This window comes from Pseudophryne corroboree, assembly GCF_028390025.1.
Source record: "Pseudophryne corroboree isolate aPseCor3 chromosome 11 unlocalized genomic scaffold, aPseCor3.hap2 SUPER_11_unloc_2, whole genome shotgun sequence".
Lineage (NCBI taxonomy): Eukaryota > Metazoa > Chordata > Amphibia > Anura > Myobatrachidae > Pseudophryne > Pseudophryne corroboree.
In genome coordinates, this window is record NW_026967478.1 from 790,639 (window position 1) to 799,938 (window position 9,300).

General features: G+C 39.0%; 1 non-coding gene across 1 annotated transcript; it reads right to left on the minus strand.

The window, feature by feature from the left end:
- Positions 1–8,177: 8,177 nt before the first annotated feature.
- TRNAN-AUU (transfer RNA asparagine (anticodon AUU)) lies at positions 8,178–8,251 on the minus strand. The gene has a single exon. It is a non-coding gene; the product is annotated as a tRNA-Asn (tRNA).
- Positions 8,252–9,300: the final 1,049 nt, after the last annotated feature.

A 9,300-nucleotide genomic window follows, 5' to 3' on the forward strand; every position in this document is an offset into this window, starting at 1 on the left:
CGTGAAGATAGTTCTCACAGGTTGAGGTTCATCCTGGCCCCGCTCCCCGCTGGAGAGCGCTGATGGGGACAGCAGCTGGGCTTCAGCAGAAGGGTGAGTATGTGTGGCCAGAGACCTCCCTTCCCATGTGCAGGCCTGCAGAGTCTGCCACGCAGGATGGGGCATGTGGCACTCTCCCTCCCAGGGGCTCTTCCAGATGTAGCTCCTCAGCAGTATTTTTCCCGGGCTGCGCGGCGCTCTCCCCGACTGGCATCCGCCCTGGAACACTGCCTTCCTCAACGCAACATCAGCAGGGGGCCCTGGCCTCATCACCATCCCAGGTCTTTCTCATGTATGTATCATGTATGTGTGTGTGATATATGTATGAATCATATATGTTTGTGATATATATATATATATATATATGTATCTATCTATCTATCTATCTATCTATCGTATGTGTGTGTATATATATGTATCTATCATGTATGTATATATGTATCTATCTTGTATGTATGTATGTGTTCTATCTATCTATCTATCTATCTATCTATCGTGTGTGTGATATATGTATGTATCTATCATGTATGTGTTATATGTATGTATCACACCTTCCTCTATACATATACATACATACATACATACATACATACATACATACACACACCTATATCTGTACGTACACTGACATACACACACCAACATCTATACATAAACACGCTGACCCCTAAACGTACACCAACGTACCCACACCTGCATCTATACCTACACATGCTGACACGTGGACGTACACCGGCTTACCCACATGTGAATCTATACATACATGTGCTGACACCTGGACATACACTGATGTACCCACACCTAACATCTATACATACACATGCTAACACCTGGACGTATACAGACGTACCCACATTTGCATCCATGCATATATAGATGTAGGTGTGTGTACGTCAGTGTACGTCCAGGTGTCAACGCGTGTATGTATAGATGCAGGTGTGGGTACGTCTGTGTATGTCCAGGTGTCAGAATGTGTATGTATAGATGCAGGTGTGGGAACGTCAGTGTAGGTTCAGGTGTCAGCGCGTGTATGTATAGATGCAGGTGCTTGTATGTCCAGATGTCAGTGCATGTATGTATAGATGCCAGTGTGGGTACGTCGGAGTATGTCCATTTGTCAGCGCGTGTATATATAGATGCAGGTGCTTGTATGTTGGTGTATGTCCAGGTGTCAGCATGTGTATGTATAGATGCAGGTGTGGGAATGTTGGTGTATGTCCAGGTGTCAGGGCGTGTATGTATGGATATTAGGTGTGGGTACATCAGTGTATGTCCAGGTGTTAGCGCATGTATGTATAGATGCAGGATAATAATCACACAGCGTGCCCCCCACCAACCACAAACCTCCCCCACCCCCCTGTATGACATAAACACCGCTAATTCCACTTACACACAATAATTTCAGTTTGCGACCAGGAGCCGGCAATGTATGTGCACCCAAATGAAGCCACTGTACATGCCCTGCAGGCTGCTATGTACTGCACAGGTGCAACAAATGTAAATGCCCTATCTTTAAAATGGGGCATATTTTACTAAATTAAAAAAACCTGTAACTTTCTGTAAAACCTTAACCCCAAAAGGCACTACACTAACATCGGGGTGTAGAGTTGGATCTTGATCCAAGGCACCAACAGGCTAAAGCTTTGACTGTTCCCAGGATGCCTTGCACCGCCTCCTCTATAACCCTGCCCAGTGGCGTAACTAGACCTTTGTGGGCCCCATAGCAAAATTCTGAATGGGCCCACCAGCACTCAACAAGAATGAGTGGCGTTTGGGGTCAGAAAAGTAGAGGGGAAGGGGTCTGACAGAGTAGGGGGCAGGACATGAATGAATAGAAACTGAGGTGTCCATTATATAAAGAAATACAGTATGTGTGTCTGTGTGTATATCACACACACACACATATAAGGGAAATTCAAATGCCCTCAATTATTGCACCCATTACACTCTGGTTTAGGTGCACAAAGCACCTAAACCTGAATAAAGTAATGGGCGCGATCATGAAAAGACACCGTTTGGTTGCCCAAATGGGTCTCTTTGCACACATTTCAGCTTGTTTCCCCTGGGGGTAGCGAGCTGAAATAAACATGTCGCACCCGTTGGCAGCAACATTAGAATAGCTGCTGACGGGCACGATTGAGGGAGGAAAGGGACATTTGAATCCAGCCCATAGATGCAATGTGAATATGTAATTTGTACCTTCCTATCTTAAAATGTATATAGTAGTGTTTACACTAGAGGTCTTTCCGAACCCCCTAATCCTAACATTGTAATTTGCTTTAGGGCGCACCTCCAATTAGTCTAGTGTTTCGTATTTTCACATTAAATACTTTCTTGCATTGGTTGGTTAAAGATTAGATCGTATATTTTTCTAGATATAGCTGTGCATAGTCTACAAGGCTACATGCTTCTCCCCTAACTAGAGTTGTGCAGCGGGCATTTTTCGTGTTTCATGTTTTGGTTTTGGTTTCGGATCCGCAGTTGTGTTTTGGATACGGACGCGTTTTGGCAAAACCACCCTTTCGGGTTTTGTATTCGGGTGATTTTTTTTTAAAACCTCAAACAGCTAAAATCATAGAATTTGGGGGTAATTTTGATCCTATAGTATTAAGCTCAATAACCATAATTTCTACTCCTTTCCAGTCTATTCTGAACACCTCACACCTCCCAATATTATTTTTAGTCCTAAAATTTGCACCAAGGTCCCTGGATGACTAAGCTAAGCGACCCAAGTGGGCAGCACAAACACCTGGCCCATCTAGGAGTGGCACTGCAGTGTCAGACAGGATGGCACTTAAAAAAATAGCCCCAAACAGCACATGATGCAAAGATAAATAAAAAAAGAGGCGCAAGATGAAATTGTAGTGTGTCTCTCCTGCTCAGTGTCAGTTCTCAGTAGTATCCTCATCAGTGCTCAGTATCACTGCTCATTGTCTTGTGCTGCAATGTGGTGCTCAGTATACTAGAGTACATTACTAATAGTCCAGTGCTGCATCTTGCTGCTCAGTGTCAGTTCTAGTATCCTCATCAGTGCTCAGTATCACTGCTCATTGTCTTGTGCTGCATTGTGGTGCTCAGTATACTACAGAACATTACTAATAGTCCAGTGCTGCATCTGGCTGCTCAGTGTCAGTTCTAGTAATCTCATCAGTGCTCCGTATCACTGCTCATTGTCTTGTGGTGCTCAGTATACTACAGTACATTACTAATACTCCAGTGTCTTGTGCCGCATATGGCTGCTGTAGGGTGCTGTGGTAGTGTCCTGTCACTGTGCATATGTCATCATTCCAGTCACAGTGATATCTGGTATCTATCTAGTGGTATCTAATTCCAGACATTACCACCGTCTAATTCCAGATATATTACTGGCATATAATTCCACACATTAAAAAATGGAGAACAAAAAGGTGGAGGGTAAAATAGGGAAAGATCAAGATCCACTTCCACCTAGTGCTGAAGCTGCTGCCACTAGTCAAGGCAGAGACAATTCAATGCCATCAACATTATGTAATGATTATACGATACATTATATATCATATCATTGTATGGTTGTAAAATACAACTTAAAAACTTTAATGAATAAATACATAAAGTAGCTTTTATGTAACCTTTTTAAACCTATTAGCATAGACCGAATCTCATCGTGTGTATAGGCCTTTAGTTCAACAACAGCATGGGACCAGTTAGTGTGTTTTGACCACTGCACAGCACCTGGTGTTATATAGTAAGCACCACTATGGCATAGTATACAGCATTATGGGCCTGATATGAGTGTGACCAGCGGTGATGTGGAATGCAGTAGGAGGTGCTGTTTAGCAAGCACCACTTCTATATTAACCATGCAGTATATTGTGTGAATATAGAAGTGTTGGCTGTGTTATGTATTAGAGTAATTATTGCAGCTCCCAGCTAAAATTGCAACAATGTAATTTAGTGACAAGCTGCAGAGATTAACCCTTTCTGTGGCTGCTGCACAACCTCTATTCATATCGCTGAATTCAATTAGGGAGATGTTCTCACCCCGCGAGCAAGCGCAGGTATATGCCACACTTAAATGTATGGGTATGGTCTCCATAAAATGAGCGTAGCCTTGCAGGCAAAGACTACCTTACACCCTAGTTCTTGACCCTGCACCAACAGACCTCGGCCACCACAGGGAAAAAAGTACAGTAATTTCCACCATGTTAAGCCCCACACATTAATGCCCTTTGGAACATATTATGTCACTCACCACAATATCTGTGATACACTATGCCCTACAGTAAAGCTTCTAATTACTTTTACAAAAACTGCTCAACGCCAAGAGTTTCACGTGCTGGGTGTCATGCTCATTGCCAGGGGTTTCACTCTCTGGGTGTCATGCTCATTGCCAGGGGGAACGCAGTAGGAGGTGTTATATAGTAAGCACCACTATGGCATAGTATATAGCATTATATATATTGTGAGCACTGGTGATGTTGAGTGCAGTAGAGCTGCTGCTGGGTAATTACAATTTACTACAACCACCAATATATTCTGCTGCACTATATATATGCAAAGCTAATTCTGCTGGGTAATTACAATTGACTACAACCACCAATATATTCTGCTGCACTATATCTATATTTGCAAAGCTAATTCTGCTGGGTAATTACAATTGACTACAACCACCAATATATTCTGCTGCACTATATCTATATATGCAAAGCTAATTCTGCTGAGTAATTACAATTGACTACAACCACCAATATATTCTGCTGCACTATATCTATATATGCAAAGCTAATTCTGCTGGGTAATGCAAATTGAAACATTATTGCATAGTATGTGATTTTTAAGTACTTTTTTAAAGTTTTGAATGATATAGACCCAGTTTAATCTTTGTGGAATGCCTGGTTGTTGTTTTTAAGGTAATTTATTGCCTGGCATTTGAGGTGGGGGGGGTTTGGTTACAGATTTCAATTATTGGTTTTACTTGTAATAGTCTTCTACTTAAGTCCAATGGTGTAGGCTGTGCAAAGCCGTTTGGCTGCGCATTTATTGATCCAAGCGTGCATTTTTATCAAAGCGTGATAAAATTGACACATAACAGCAGCGTTCAATCAGCGTTAATTTATCTTCAGCTGATATCGATTGTGAATTGACGTTTCTTCTCTTCTTGTCACCTACAGTTAATTACAATTGACTACAACCACCAATATATTCTGCTGCACTATATCTATATATGCAAAGCTAATTCTGCTGGGTAATGCAAATTGAAACATTATTGCATAGTATGTGATTTTGAAGTACTTTTTTAAAGTTTTGAATGATATAGACCCAGTTTAATCTTTGTGGAATGCCTGGTTGTTGTTTTTAAGGTAATTTATTGCCTGGCATTTGAGGGGGTGGGGTGTGGTTACAGATTTCAATTATTGGTTTCACTTGTAATAGTCTTCTACTTAAGTCCAATGGTGTAGGCTGTGCAAAGCCGTTTGGCTGTGCATTTATTGATCTAAGCGTGCATTTTTATCAAAGCGTGATAAAATTGACACATAACAGCAGTGTTCAATCAGCATTAATTTATCTTCAACTGATATCAATTGTGAATTGACGTTTCTTCTCTTCTTGTCACCTACAGGTAATTACAATTTGCCAGCATATTTCTTTTTCTCTGCAACCCACTGCTAAATTGTGCTTCCTAGATGTTTTTATAAAATCACTGAATCAAATCTAACTCTGATTACATCAGAGAAGGCCAGGTACCCTACACCATAACAGGGGGTATGAAATTTGACTTGTCTACTTAAAGATCACCAAAATCTGATAACAAGGTCAATTACGTCCCTGGGTGGGATTGAACCACCAACCTTTTGGTTAATAGCCGTACACACTAACTGATTGCGCCACAGAGACACTTTGCAAAAAGTACATACTGACAAATGCTAATAAGCATTCATCTAAAACGTTTCCTAGAAAAACTTAAAAAAGTCAATAATCTGGAGAGTTTTTGTAAGATGTTTCTTCTATCAACCAACGAAGAAACACATTGGTACTTTCCCATGATGAGTGAGTGCTTCAGGATCTCTTGCACTTACATGTGCAGCAGAGTACAGCAATGGAAGCATGCTGGGCCCATAACCCAGAGGTAGGCAGATTGAAACTATCCTCTGCTATATGCATTTTTTTGTTTGTTAATTAAAGTAATCCAAAACTGGGATTGATATTTTGGCTCTTTTATTTTTACTTAAAGTACAATAACTTTTACCATTTTAATTTGTTTTAATAGTATATTGACAGTATTGTTTTCTTTCAAAAATCCACTTCATTTTCTTTACCCTATTATTAAAATGGTAATTGACAAAAACAAACTACATTGTCACCAGAAGAGCAAAACAAAATGTACAAGTGATATATTAAAATCATCTTTCCAGCTTGAATTTCAATGATGCATTGGGGCAACGATTTTGTGAGAAACATCTTCACCCTTAAATAAAGATTTTCTTAATTCCTTACCTGTGTGCTAATTAGATATCACCTTGTTTTCACATTTAACAGACTTCCACATGAGAAAGCAGCAAGGATGCAGTGGCGTTAATGTTTCCTGGTGTCAACCTGTATTATTTCAGTAGACATTGAAATGAGGATGCATCTTGCTGCCTTTCCAATGAAGCAAGTTTAATTTAGTAATAGGCGAAAAACCATCCTTACAAAGGTGTTAATCAGAGACTTGGCTTTGTGGACACTTTTCAGAGAACAAATTTGTTAGCATAAAAATAAAGCCAGAAAATAAAGAGCTGTTTAATCACGCAATTGGATTTTTCTGCCAGCATATTTTTTTTCTCTGCAACCCACTGCTAAATTGTGCTTCCTAGCTGTTTTTATAAAATCACTGAATCAAATCTAACTCTGATTACATCAGAGAAGGCCAGGTACCCTACACCATAACAGGGGGTTTGAAATTTTGACTTGTCTACTTAAAGATCACCAAAATCTGATAACAAGGTCAATTAGGTCCCTGGGTGGGATTGAACCACCAACCTTTTGGTTAATAGCCGTACATACTAACTGATTGCGCCACAGAGACACTTTGCAAAAGTCCATACTGACAAAGGCTAATAAGCATTCATCTAAAACGTTTCCTAGAAAAACTTTAAAAAGTCAATAATCTGGAGAGTTTTTGTAAGATGTTTCTTCCATCAACCAACGAAGAAACACATTGGTACTTTCCCATGATGAGTGAGTGCTTCAGGATCTCTTGAACTTACATGTGCAGCAGAGTACTGCAATGGAAGCATGCTGGGCTCATAACCGAGAGGTAGGCAGATTGAAACTATCCTCTGCTATATGCATTTTTTTTTTTGTTAAAGTAATCCAAAACTGGGATTGATATTTTGTCTCTTTTATTTTTACTTAAAGTACAATAACGTTTACCATTTTAATTTGTTTTAATAGTATATTGACAGTATTGTTTTCTTTCAAAAATCCACTTCATTTTCTTTACCCTATTATTAAAATGGTAATTGACAAAAACAAACTACATTGTCACCAGAAGAGCAATACAAAATGTACAAGTGATATATTAAAATCATCTTTCCAGCTTGAATTTCAATGTTGCATTGGGTCAACAATTTTGTGAGAAACATCTTCACCCTTAAATAAAGATTTTCTTAATTCCTTACCTGTGTGCTAATTATATATCACCTTGTTTTCACATTAAACAGACTTCCACATGAGAAAGCAGCAAGGATGCAGTGGCGTTAATGTTTCCTGGTGTCAACTTGTATTATTTCAGTAGACATTGAAATGAGGATGCATCTTGCTGCCTTTCCAATGAAGCAAGTTTAATTTAGTAATAGGTGAAAAACCATCCTTACAAAGGTGTTAATCAGAGACTTGGCTTTGTGGACACTTTTCAGAGAACAAATTTGTTAGCATAAAAATAAAGCCAGAAAATGAAGAGCTGTTTAATCACTCGATTGGATTTTTCTGCCAGCATATTTTTTTTCTCTGCAACCCACTGCTAAATTGTGCTTCCTAGCTGTTTTTTATAAAATCACTGAATCAAATCTAACTCTGATTACATCAGAGAAGGCCATGTACCCTACACCATAAGAGGAGGTTTGAAATTTTGACTTGTCTCCTTAAATATCACCAAAATCTGATCACAAGGTTAATTACATCCCTGGGTGGGATTGAACCACCAACCTTTTGGTTAATAGCCAAACACACTAACCGATTGCGCCACAGAGACACTTTGCAAAAGTCCATACTGACAAAGGCTAATAAGCATTCATCTAAAACGTTTCCTAGAAAAACTTTAAAAAGTCAATAATCTGGAGAGTTTTTGTAAGATGTTTCTTCCATCAACCAACGAAGAAACACATTGGTACTTTCCCATGATGAGTGAGTGCTTCAGGATCTCTTGCACTTACATGTGCAGCAGAGTACTGCAATGGAAGCATGCTGGGCCCATAACCCAGAGGTAGGCAGATTGAAACTATCCTCTGCTATATGCATTTTTTTTGTTAATTAAAGTAATCCAAAACTGGGATTGATATTGTGTCTCTTTTATTTTTACTTAAAGTACAATAACTTTTACCATTTTAATTTGTTTTAATAGTATATTGACTGTATTGTTTTCTTTCAAAAATCCACTTCATTTTCTTTACCCTATTATTAAAATGGTAATAGACAAAAACAAACTACATTGTCACCAGAAGAGCAATACAAAATGTACAAGTGATATATTAAAATCATCTTTCCAGCTTGAATTTCAATGATGCATTGGGTCAACAATTTTGTGAGAAACATCTTCACCCTTAAATAAAGATTTTCTTAATTCCTTACCTGTGTGCTAATTAGATATCACCTTGTTTTCACATTAAACAGACTTCCACATGAGAAAGCAGCAAGGATGCAGTGGCGTTAATGTTTCCAGGTGTCAACCTGTATTATTTCAGTAGACATTGAAATGAGGATACATCTTGCTGCCTTTCCAATGAAGCAAGTTTAATTTAGTAATAGGTGAAAAACCATCCCTACAAAGGTGTTAATCAGAGACTTGGCTTTGTGGACACTTTTCAGAGAACAAATTTGTTAGCATAAAAATAAAGCCAGAAAATGAAGAGCTGTTTAATCACGCAATTTGATTTTTTTGCCAGCATATTTCTTTTTCTCTGCAACCCACTGCTAAATTGTGCTTCCTAGATGTTTTTATAAAATCACTGAATCAAATCTAACTCTGATTACATCAGAGAAGGCCAGGTACCCTACACCATAACAGGGGGTATGAAATTTGAC